The sequence below is a fragment of the Helicoverpa zea genome, chromosome 3 (genome assembly GCF_022581195.2).
Source record: "Helicoverpa zea isolate HzStark_Cry1AcR chromosome 3, ilHelZeax1.1, whole genome shotgun sequence".
Lineage (NCBI taxonomy): Eukaryota > Metazoa > Arthropoda > Insecta > Lepidoptera > Noctuidae > Helicoverpa > Helicoverpa zea.
In genome coordinates, this window is record NC_061454.1 from 9,358,571 (window position 1) to 9,370,652 (window position 12,082).

The window sequence follows — 12,082 nt, forward strand, 5'->3', positions numbered from 1 at the left end:
TTTCGGTGCAAAATGATCGCGTGGCGTGGCGGTCGCGCGCCCCGCGCCTCCGCCCGCCGCCGGCTGCAGGCTTGGGCGGCTTTTGCATAGTAAATACTAGGACTTCAGATAAAATAACCCCTATTGTTTATACTTAACATTAGGGACATGTGTCGCGTGACCCCTTTGGAATAACAAAGAATACTCATAGATATATCTCATGACGTTCCGCGAAGTTTAATGCTTGATCGTGATTCGCGTAACCTTTATATTGAAATGTTCATAAGCAAGTTCTACATAACTACCTACTTATAATTTTATTAAAGTTTTAATTGACGTGCATTCGCGGCCTAGGTTACAATCGCGCAGGTCTGTTAAAAGTCGCCTTGAATTATATAGTATGAATGTTTATGTAGCTAGATTCTAGGACTGCATTTGATTTTGCTGACGAGAGCTGTTTGCTAATTTGAACTCTATTTGTAAACGCTGTCGACTCTTTTTCAAATATTAAATTCGAATTTTCTATTTTAATGGTAACTTAAACTTGGTTCGGTATTATCAACCATCACAATTCATGTTTACCGAGCTTTTTACTGCAGTGACCTTGCCGAGCGTCGACCTGTTTTTTAAATGACCCTTTACTGATAGGAAATAACCATAGCAACCCTTAAACGATCATAAAATTGATTTGATGACGGTGTATTGTACGGTTCTACGCAAAGTTGTAAAAATTTTATACGATTCACAATACGAACGGAATTCATAGCAGTCGTTACATTTGATGCTGCCTTAAGGATTCATTCATAGTAAAGTAGTTACGTGCGAACGCTGCGTACGTAACCCACATAGCTAAGTATACATAGCGAAGCCGGAAAAGCCCTCTGGCTTTCGTGTTGGGAATAAGGATTCAGGTCCTTCGCCCCGCAAGTTTGATTTCAGAAAGGAAAGCTGAACAGATGTCGCTTTAGTCGAGTTTTCTCTGAATTAAGTTTTCTTCACATCCACTTCGTACGGAGTATGGTGACACTAGCAAGCCTTAGGTTTTACACACCCGCCGCTAGATGGCGCTACTGCCTTAATTTTTACGTTGACCTACAGTTTCACTAATACCGCCACCCTCTCACAGATGGCGCTGTTACACGTCTGCAAACTCAGTAACGACAATCACAGATAGAGAGCAATGTTCGTACTTGAAACATCATAAATATGTAAATCCTGAAGCCGTTAAATATTTAACGGCACTCAAAGCTTATTCAATGACACTAATCAATAGACACGGGAAAGTTGCTGCATTTGTTAAAGCAGTCTAGTCTAGATCAATATCAAGCAAAACTATTAAAAAAAATAAGTGAGCATCTACAATGATCTTTTTCATACTTCACATAATATAAAAAACTACTTATTAATATAATATAAAAGCTACTTATTATGAGTGATTTGAATCTTCGAACCTGAATCTTTGAATTTGAAAGGCCTTTGATTTCACAAAATAGACCATTAATTTAACACAAAACATCATTGCTTTATGGGAAAATCGCAAGCGGAACAATGGCTGATAATAAAGTCAATTAATTATTCGTGGTACGTCCCCTTTACAATCTTCATCTACGCAATAAAATGTTTGTGATCGAATTCGTATCGCTTCATTAACAGGCTGTTTTGAAGCAACGTAATTAATTAAGCATATTACATGCTCCAACTCGGGTGATATTGAGTTGTAAACAACGCACCTTGTTGTCATTCATTATGATATAAGTACTTACGAGTATGTATGTGTAGACACGCGCATGGTAATTTTACCAGATTGATAGCCAAATGACGGTTCTGAAAAACGAGGCATTTTTCTAATTTAGCTCTCGGCACTAAATTGAAACAACTTTTTTACTTGGAGTTTGGGACGTATCAAGTGCGTCCTCAATGTACTGAAAAAGTTTGATGAAACACTTATGTTATGTTATGTATCTATCTATTAGTATTTCAAACGAAATGACCGAATGAATTAATTTGGCATTTTCTTAAGGTTTTCAAATTCTTTTCTCAGTGGTTCTTTAATTAAGCGCGTCACATACCAAAGAATATAAGCCACAAATAAAAATTCCATAGAGTCCCCAACTGTTCGTCCAACAATCTCAAGGATTAGGTTCATATTTACCGAGTGGCTTCCCACTATCACGTTTACATAATAACAGCAATCTCAGCACAACTTTATTTGTGGAGAATAAAGTGGCCTTTTCACGGTCTCGCCCAGGGAATTTCTTTATTCCTAATACCGTCTCCAAGGCTGACTGTTTGCACGATATAGTTATAAGCTACAGTTATTCCCGAGACCAAAACGTTAAAGTTTAAAGTGCCCACGATTTCTATGTAAATGAGACACAATTAGTATGCGTGTGTCAATAATTTTGCTTGGGAAAATTGTGTATTCAAATGTTCGGGGAAAACAAAATGGTCTGTCGTGTTTAAAGGACAGACTTTTTGGTGGATATTTTTGGATTATTCCTACAGACACTCATGTAGACAGGTCAATGGTAGGTACTACAATTCATATAATTTATCGTTAATTGCAACTGGGGTACTTTTTAAATATTTTGAAGCCAATATTTGAAATGCCAAGTCATTTGCATAGTAATTTTACTACATTCTTTCGTAGGTGCTTTTTCTATTTTTCCAAAATGTTCTTCGCACATTTATTTAACTGGGTACTTTAATTTACAGCTCTAACTTCAATTGAAGAACTTACTGAACTGTGAAACCCCATCACAAAGGACTATTAAGTCCCTGCCATCGAATAAAAGAAAAGTTCTATATTTATCGGTTTGTTATCTTAATTCAATCTCGAATCGATTTTTATTCAATTTTCAGAAGTTTCAGAAGTGAGTTAGTATGTACGAGTGTTCGGTTTATGTATTCGAGTCAGCCGCAAAACGAACTATTGGACGAACGAACTGTGAACTCAGACCGACCTGATTTATTGTCGACAATAACTTATAGTCACCTGCTAGTGCCTTTGTTTCACCGAAAATCTTATTACGTTAGATAAAAAAATACCGTGCCAGATTCGTAAAATAAATATGATGTGCCAAAATCGTGATATCAAAATAATATGAATTCTGAAATCGCTTGTTTTTTATGTTATTTGGAACTTAGAGCAACATTATTATGATCTTTAGTTTAAGCTCTTCACCATGTAGAACGAGACAGGTTTAATTTATTAAAATCATGTCATAAAATATTAAACAAATGTAAGTCATGCTACGAGGGGAGGTCAATAAGTTCGCGGAATGAGAACGAAGGAGGTTGAAATTAAACACCAAATTGTTTTTCCTTTTCAATATATTCTCCTTTAACCATAATACATTTTTCGGATCTCTCAAATGGCTTGTTTATAGCATCGAAAAAAAATGATTTGTCTTTGGCGTCAAAATAGGCCGAAATTGCCGACTTGACTTCTTCATCGTCGTCAAATTTCTTTCCACGCAGCTCTTTCTTCATTTTTGGAAATAAATAATAGTCACTGGGGGCCAAGTCTGGACTGTATGGTGGGTGGTTTAATTGTTCAAAGCCGCATCGGTGAATGGCAGCCGTCGCAACATGGCACGTGTGGACGGGTGCATTGCCGTGCAAAAGGAGCACACCTTTTGACAGTTTTCCTCTTCTTTTTTCCTTAATGGCTTCTTTCAATCTTTCCAGTAAAGAAGCGTAGTACTGTCCCGTTATAGTCCCAATACAAGTTTTTCTACTTTTTTGACGATTTCCGGTGTGGTGGCCTCAATTGGCCGTCCGGAGCGGCGGTCGTCTTCAATGGACTCCCTTCCTTGTTTGAAAAGACCATGCCACTTGTAAACCATGGTTTTACCAGGGGCAGAGTCCGCGTAAACCGCTAACAGCTCTTGAAAAATCGTCTGAGCGGATTTTTCTTGCTTGGTAAGGAACTTAATAACGGCACGGTGTTCAATTTTCTCCATACTGGCTGACTTCTTCCCGATTTAGTTGTTTGCAGGTCGATAACTCAAAAGTTAATGACCCGATTAGGTTCAAACTTGGTATATATACTCTTAATGAGGTGCTTAACTAGTGCCTACCTGGACGGGTAAATTTATCCCCACCAACCCCTCCATTCCGCGAACTTATTGACCTCCCCTCGTATCAGCAAAGTCCTGCTTTACAATTCAGCACATCAGAACTGTGCCCCACTTCAATGAGTACGGGCTGTCGTTAGTTTAAGCACTACGAGCTAAGCTTCGAGCCTTATCTGTAAAGCCTAAAGGCCTACTGTCCCGTATATACATTTGCCCAAAATATAGCTCAGTCTAAAATAGGACAAACCGCCGCTGTTGACAATCTAGGCTTGTGGCTTGCTCATTTTAATTTCGAGAGTGCTTCTGTTTGCATTCGCATCTACGTTTCTATACGTAACAAATGAGTGGGAATACCTAAACAATAGTCATTTTGAGCTATATTCAACAACAAACGCTTTTACAGTTCATATTTCTATCTGATAGCATGACTACAGTTTCCAAATACACGTTCATGCCGTATTGAACAAATTTTCCTAGGTATGTTTGGAAGGTACATATTATAACAAATTCTTAAGAAATGTGAAAGTTATCAGAACGTATTTAATCATTTTAGGCAGATATAATGGCCTAAATATGCCTATTATTTCATTCGGTTCAGCAGCTCAAAAATAATACTGCACTATGCTCATAACTGGGATTAAAATTCCTGTGCATAAATTCGAGCTGCGTTCTGCTATTTCACTAAATCCAATGTAATTACATCGTGCAAGATGTTATCGTGATTTACAGCTGACTTCATTCTCGTAAATAAAGGCACTGCTGTATGCCTGCAGGATATCTCTCTTTAGAAATCTTCAAATGAAAACTTAAGGTAAACGTACCAATACTCGTCGGATTTCGGAAATCGCCGACTTTGAAGCGCTACTGTGTGTTAAATATTCAATAGAAAATGAAAATTTTTGCATGACGTGATAGAGTATTTATTCGTTATTCTAAGTAACTAATGTTTTTTAATCATTTTCATGGGTTTATGTAGTTATTAAGGCAAAAGTAAAAAAAGGGCGATTTGTACCAATAGTCGTCTGATTTGTACGGATACTCGTCAAATATTCCCAGTACTCGTCAACTTTTAATGCGAATGTAAACTCTCTGCTCTTGAACATAAAGTTCAAGTTATGTACATTTTTTTTGTGCTTGAATTTGTTAAGCATACTTATACCTTTGAAACATTACATTATGGCATGGTAAGGTACGGTATTCAATAAAACAGATACATAGTTGCATTTTAATTTATATTCCTATCTATCAGACGCTTGGAATCACAAAATCAGTCTATAAAATATATTTCGTAATCAATCATATAACCATGCAGTCATGTGCATATGTAGCACGAGTAAAATTGTTACTATTAAAATTGTAAAATAAAATAATTAGTTTTCACAAAAAATAAAAACCTCAAAAAAAAAAACATTTATATAGCTGTCCGCGAAATAATTACTAACATTCATAAATATGTAGGTAAGGTTGTCATTCATCAAAACTTATGAATTGCTTAGCGCATGCTAAGTACGATTTGAAAAAATCTCTATAGACAGTTCAAAAAAAATTGTTTTAAAGGTATGAAACAAAATTCTGATTACAACTAAGCGTTCAAACCCAATAATAATAATATCTAATAAGCCCCGCAGGGCATCTGACTCGGATGACGGGGAGTAGCGACCCCGCGGGGCTATATATACCGAGTGCTCCAGGGAGAGTATACTGTCCCCCCCCTCCGGCAGGCCGGAGTGAAGCATGACGGGGGATAGGTCTCCCGCCTCTTGGCTTGCCTTCGTTGGTCGACCAGAGTGGAGTCGCTAGAGCAGGGTTAGCAGCCCTGCTCGGAGGGTAGGTGCCTCGTGGTAAGTGGCGAGTGGGCCGGTGATGCTGGACCCACAGGTAGCGCGTGATCTGCGTTTAAAGTCCGCCGAGGTATCCTCACCCTTCAGCCGCTCATGTACCTGTTGCCCTCTTGTTGCGATTTAGCGACTGATTCCCGGGGGCCCAGTAAGTGAGGTGGCGAGTCTCCACCTGCCTTTTTACATGTATTTAATACATTGTCATCGGCAGGTGCCATAGTTCCCGTAGTTTCCCCATTCCTAGTCCATTAGCATCCCATCACAATAAAGGGCTTAAGCGTGTTGGCTTCGACCCCACGTTCGCCTTCCAAAAATCCGGGACTCTGTAGTCCCGAGGTCTGGAAGAGATATCTAATAATAATCTTAATTAGCCCCGCAGGACATCTGAGGCGGATGACGGGGAGTAGCGACCCCGCGGGGCTACCGCGGGTACCGAGTACTCCAGAGAGAGTATACTGTCCCTGTCCTGCTTCACTCCTGCTGGCCGGAGTGATGCATGATGGGGGATAGGTCTCCCGCCTCTGGCTTGCCTTCATTGGCCGTCCAGAGTGGAGTCGCTAGAGCAGGGTTATTTTACAACAAATGGGCCCATAACCATTTGTTGTAAAATAGTTGTAATTGAAAAATACGATATTATGTAAAGGGAAAAATTTTTATTGAGTGAAATTTTGACAAGTCAAGTGACATATATAAAAATATTTGAAATATAAAAAAAAATAAATACTGTACCAGCCAGTACGATTAGATATAAGAACTCCTTCAACATATATAGTTCGGCCATTCAGAGAATGCGTTCCTGACACGTCGCGATTGAACTGACGACGTAACTACATTCATTGATTATTGATATAATAATGTTGTTTTAATGCTCCTCAATTGTTAAAACGGTAAACAACCAGCAAAAATATTTTTATCGTAACTGCAACGCCATTGCAAAGTTACGTCGTCAGTTCAATCGCGACGTGTCAGGAACGCATTCTCTGAATGGCCGAACTATAGTAGCCTGGCTCGGAGGGTAGGTGCCTCGTGGTAAGTGACGATTGGGCCGGTGATGCTGGACACACAGGGAGCGCGTGATCTGCGTTTAAAGTCCGCCGAGGTATCCTCACCCTTCAGCCGCTCATGTATTGCCCTCTTGTTGCTATTCAGTGACTGATTCCCGGGGGCCTAGTAAGTGAGCTGGCGAGCCTCCACTTGCCTTTTAACAATTATTTTATACATTGTCATCGGCAGGTGCCATAGTTCCTATAGTTTTCTATATCCTAATCCACTAACATCCTAACGCAATAGCCCAAGTAGTTTTCCTCCATAGTTAGCAATAGTTTAGCACAGAACCGGGGATTGTCCTTGGGTTCATTTCTATAGTTTACTTTAGCTTTCCGCCCGCGGTTTCACCCGCGTCCCGAGATAACTGCTTCCCGTAGCCAGATGGTGACAAAAACAATCCTATGTCCTTCCTCCTGGCTCTAAACTACCTCCTGGCTCCTTGCCAATTTTCAGCTAAATCGGTTCAGCCGTTCTTGAGTTATAAGTGGAGTAACTAACACGACTTTATTTTATATATATAGATGTATACAGGGATAATCGTCGGTTTTGTGTCACTATTTCATTAAAGTTGTCTCAAAAGGGCGTTTTAAATTTTCTTGCTGCATCTGATGTTGTGGCCCCTTGATTTACTGCTTCTATGACTTATAAAAGGCCCTCTTGCTTCTAGTGTCTTTCAGTCATGATCTGCTATTAAAATTACGACCATGCAATCACTAGGTACATACAATTTTAAATAAAAAATCTTACTTAAGATTACTCTTTACCCATCGATATCGAATACGACAAGCAAAGAAGTGACAGGGATGGAAGCTATGTCATCTTAGTTTTAAAACTGATTTTAATATTTTTTGCGTAAAGACTAGTTGAATGACATAATTTTTATACCGGCGCTATTAAGGCACGTTAGGGAGACGCGGTACAATACGCGTGACGACATGCAGTTCTTTCAAACATTTTACATTCAAACATAGTGTAAGAACAGTCAATTTTTGCTTGCCACAATTTGAAATCTTGTATTTCAAACAAAGGCTAGTGGAAGTTGTACCCAAAGCGGCAGATATGTACCTATTTCGTGTCCTTAATCGAATGGCGGAGGCCTACAGCGGCCAATATTTACCTAAAAAAAACACTTGTAGAAAGTGGATACTCATAGAAAACAGGGGATTTAGCCATTAAGAAACATATTAATTGAATCGAATAACATGACTGTGTACGTGCATCTAGAAACAGCAGAGTAAAATTTACCCCTAAGAAAAAGCTTAAAAGAAACGCAGTTTTATCAACACATGTAGTCTAAACCTTAAATATATTTGTTCTAGAGAGTTAACAATTTTGTAAAAGTCCCGATATTAGCTATTTATTCGCATTTTGTACTGTAAAACACAAAATATCCTCATTGTGACGACTTTAGGTGCAACTTTTGAGCATGTCCCAGTAGACGTCAAAATAATTCTAAAATTGACGGGTTTTGGGTCAAATGGGAGTTTTAAAGTACCAATACATGTCACATTAAAAAAATATATCTTCTATGTTAAAAGTATTCCAAATTGCATATTACATCCATAGCAAATAAACTTAACTATCTAATTAAACAAAGAAACATACCACAGACCCCACTGGAGTTATGTAAATCAAAAGACAAAACCACGTGCTGAGTTTCACTTTTGACAGCTGAACTCCACGAAAAAACTTTTTTGTTAGGGCACACACGTTTCGAATAACATATCTTAGAAGCCGTGACTGTTAAAACCCCGTATAGTCATTTCAATTGTGCAATATATTATCAACAATATGTTGACATATAAACCGGCCCATTTTAAGTTCAGTAGAAATAATAAATAAAAGTTTTTAGATTAATTGACGACTATTGGGGCATGACGACTTCACCCGCGTTTACCTTATAGAAGAAACTTCTGTACTTTTAAATGAAAATGGTAATCAGTCGTATTCCCGAATGTTACCAAAAACCTAAAATAACATTGAATACATCTAAAAATATATAAAAACCGTTTGTAATAAGAATTGTGTGTGAAGAATATAATATATTCCATTTGTGTCGCTACCGTAATGGCGACGATATCGGAGAAGAAATCACTATTGTTAACATATGACCTATTACGAATGTTTTTGCGAATGGACGGACTTTTTTCTGTAAATTAGAAGATACAACTGAGATGGTAAAAAGGTCATTTATTTAAGTGTAGGCTGAAAATCCGCTCTTTTTGAAGGTCAAATTTACAAAAAGCAACCCCCAAATCGCCCGCGCTTCATCACTTCCTGTGTGTTTTTGCTGGGAAGAAGAAGTGGTGGAACAAAGTCAAGAACAAACTTAAGCAACAAATATATGTATTAAATAACTGTAAGAAAATATATGTGTATTTGTAGGTGTTTAAATAAATGTAAGAAAAGCCTGCATTATTCTAAAATGTCGCAACATGAAGCTGAGTCATAAAACTGCACTGTAAACCTCTTTCGCCAAGTTCGGTAGTCATGCGTCATACGAAAACGTTTTTCTCGTTAAAACTGAATTGCAGAGTGAAACATGTTTATTTCGTGCACCGCCGTATAATTTGATGGCATTTAATGTTCATGTGATGCGTTATAATGACACGCTCTTAATTACACTGCAAGCTCTCTATATATTTTTATTTGCGTAGTAATAAATCAGATGTCAGTTGCCTGAAGTAGATGGAGGCGTGGGTAATATGACCTCATTATCTTGTGTAGATGATGATTAACGAGACAGGCAATACTATCCTAATTTATTGAGAGACAATTTACATGTGCCATGTAAAAGAATATTTATATTACCATCACTCGAAAAGAACCAGATTCATTTTTTTTTCTTGATAAATATCGGTCAAAAGACTGCGAAGAGTTATCACCAAACTTTGCGATTCAAACATCTTGCTCAGAAATAGCCCCTGCAACTTCCTGAAACCTTTGGTGTATTTTAATTTCAAACCACGAAAATTTACTTCACGGAAAACATCATGAGGAAACTCGTCCACTTAATAATAAATTCAACTTGCGTCGTCTGAACGCCACGATAGGAACCACCACCTGTCAAGTTGGTTATGAAATAACGTGTGACCAAAGGCTTTTCATGTCGTGGATTGTTCTTCTAATAATAATACAAGCTTGTAGTATAAATAAGCTACACAACCACCTGACAAAGACGCCACGCTGAACAGACGCTTCGAAGTCAAACGCTTAGCAATAGCTGTCTATTTGAATACAATTTTATACAGATACATTGCCTGAAGGAATATACCCCTACAGTAGAAGCATCGATTTTGTAATTTGAACTCCTCCCTCCGTGGCTGAACTTGTTTCATATCAAGCTACAATAGCGTGTGTTGCTTCTGAAAGCAACTTTTCTAAATGCACAGCATTTTACGCCCTTTGTCTTCAACGACGTCAACATTACAAAGGTCTAAGCTTATTTTACCCCCTTAGGCTCTCCCACGTTTTTTCTCCTATTGTCTAAAACCCTCTCCCTTCCCTCCATTGTACTCAAGCCATAAATATATCATTGCGAAAACAAAAATAACAAGTGAACTGGCTACGAAAATAAAGCTTCTTGATAAATTCGTAGCACGTCTACTACGGCGTAGCAGTTGATTTCGTAAGATAGTGTTAATTAAGGCGTTGAGTTTTGCTTTCCTTGTACATCAGTTTTTTTAAAATGTTTCTTTTTCTGAAAATGTATTACTGGTACATTTATTGCGTGGTAGTAAAAGAATAAAGGCCATTTACGTCAGCCCATTGACAGGCTATCACAACAAATGATCTATAAATACTGTCTAAGGGTACTTAGATGTAACAACAAATAATGTTATGCGTGTTACGTTCGCGCAAAACGTTCTCACGGAGCATTTTCCTCCTCATATTCCCCACTGCATGAAAGCAATACTAAATAACAATATCATATTCGCTAAAAGCTCTCAAGTAAGCAATTAACTAGGCTCATTCTTCGCGTAATCTAGAGCGGGAGTTCATAACGCGCTGTCATTTACATTCGCAGGCGTACTCTTAAACTTGTATTACTGTTTGTTATTACAACAATCCTGTGCCTTATTATATGTTCTGAGAATGTTCTAGAATATTTGGCCTAACAAGTCAAATTTCTCGGAATAACAGTCAAATTAATTTAGCTACTTGTACCTATTCCTTTGTAGAAGCTTACCACAAACACTGGTTTGGATAACAAAAGTACGAAGAATTAAATATACCTAGACGTAATTTAGCTTTCTATTTGAAAGATACAATTTAACATAAAACTTAAACAATTAAATATCGTTATAAACTCCACTCTAATGATACTTTAATAGCTGTACAATATTTTATATAATAAGCGGTCGGGGTTAGAGATTAATTAAAGAATTTTGAACTTGGCCAGTGTTCATTAAGAAAATGATTAGGGATTTTTTAGTAAATATTTAACTATAGCCTCAAAAGTTATATTACTGTAAATATACTAAGTAATTTTATTTTCATCTTTTCTACCACACCTACTGCAATAAAATATCATATAACTGTATATTAGAAGGAGCAAAAAATAAAGTTGGTAGACAGATCCTATAATTCCCTTCATGATTACAATGCCAGAATCTTGAATCGATAAGGGCTCATGAAGAAAATTACGCGGTCATAGCAGACGGTATGACGCGCCGAGACCGCGATAGCTAGCCACAGACCACAGGACCGCAGGCCAATCTACTAGAAATGTACTTATAGAGCCAATGTAAGCGAATGACACTATCTACGTACTTTAGTTACGTCGGCTCTGATTGCTTTACTTAGTCGCTGCCATTATGAGATAGAATATTGACTAGGGAATATCTGAAGGCGTAGGTGAAAGTGTTCTTAGCGTATAAATCATTGAGATATTGCAATAATATCGTTAATGTTAGCGTGGGCCATGTGTTACGAGTCGAAAGATGTTTTATTGCTAGATTACAGAGTTTTAAGGTCATTCCTTAAAAAATATAAAAATAACTTACGAGTAATTATAACATAAAAAATGAGTTTGTTTATATAATACAAAGCTAACATGAAACATGAGCCGAATACATTTGAAAAGCCCACAATTACTTAAGTACACCTGATAGCTCCGTTCTCAGTATTATGTCTAAC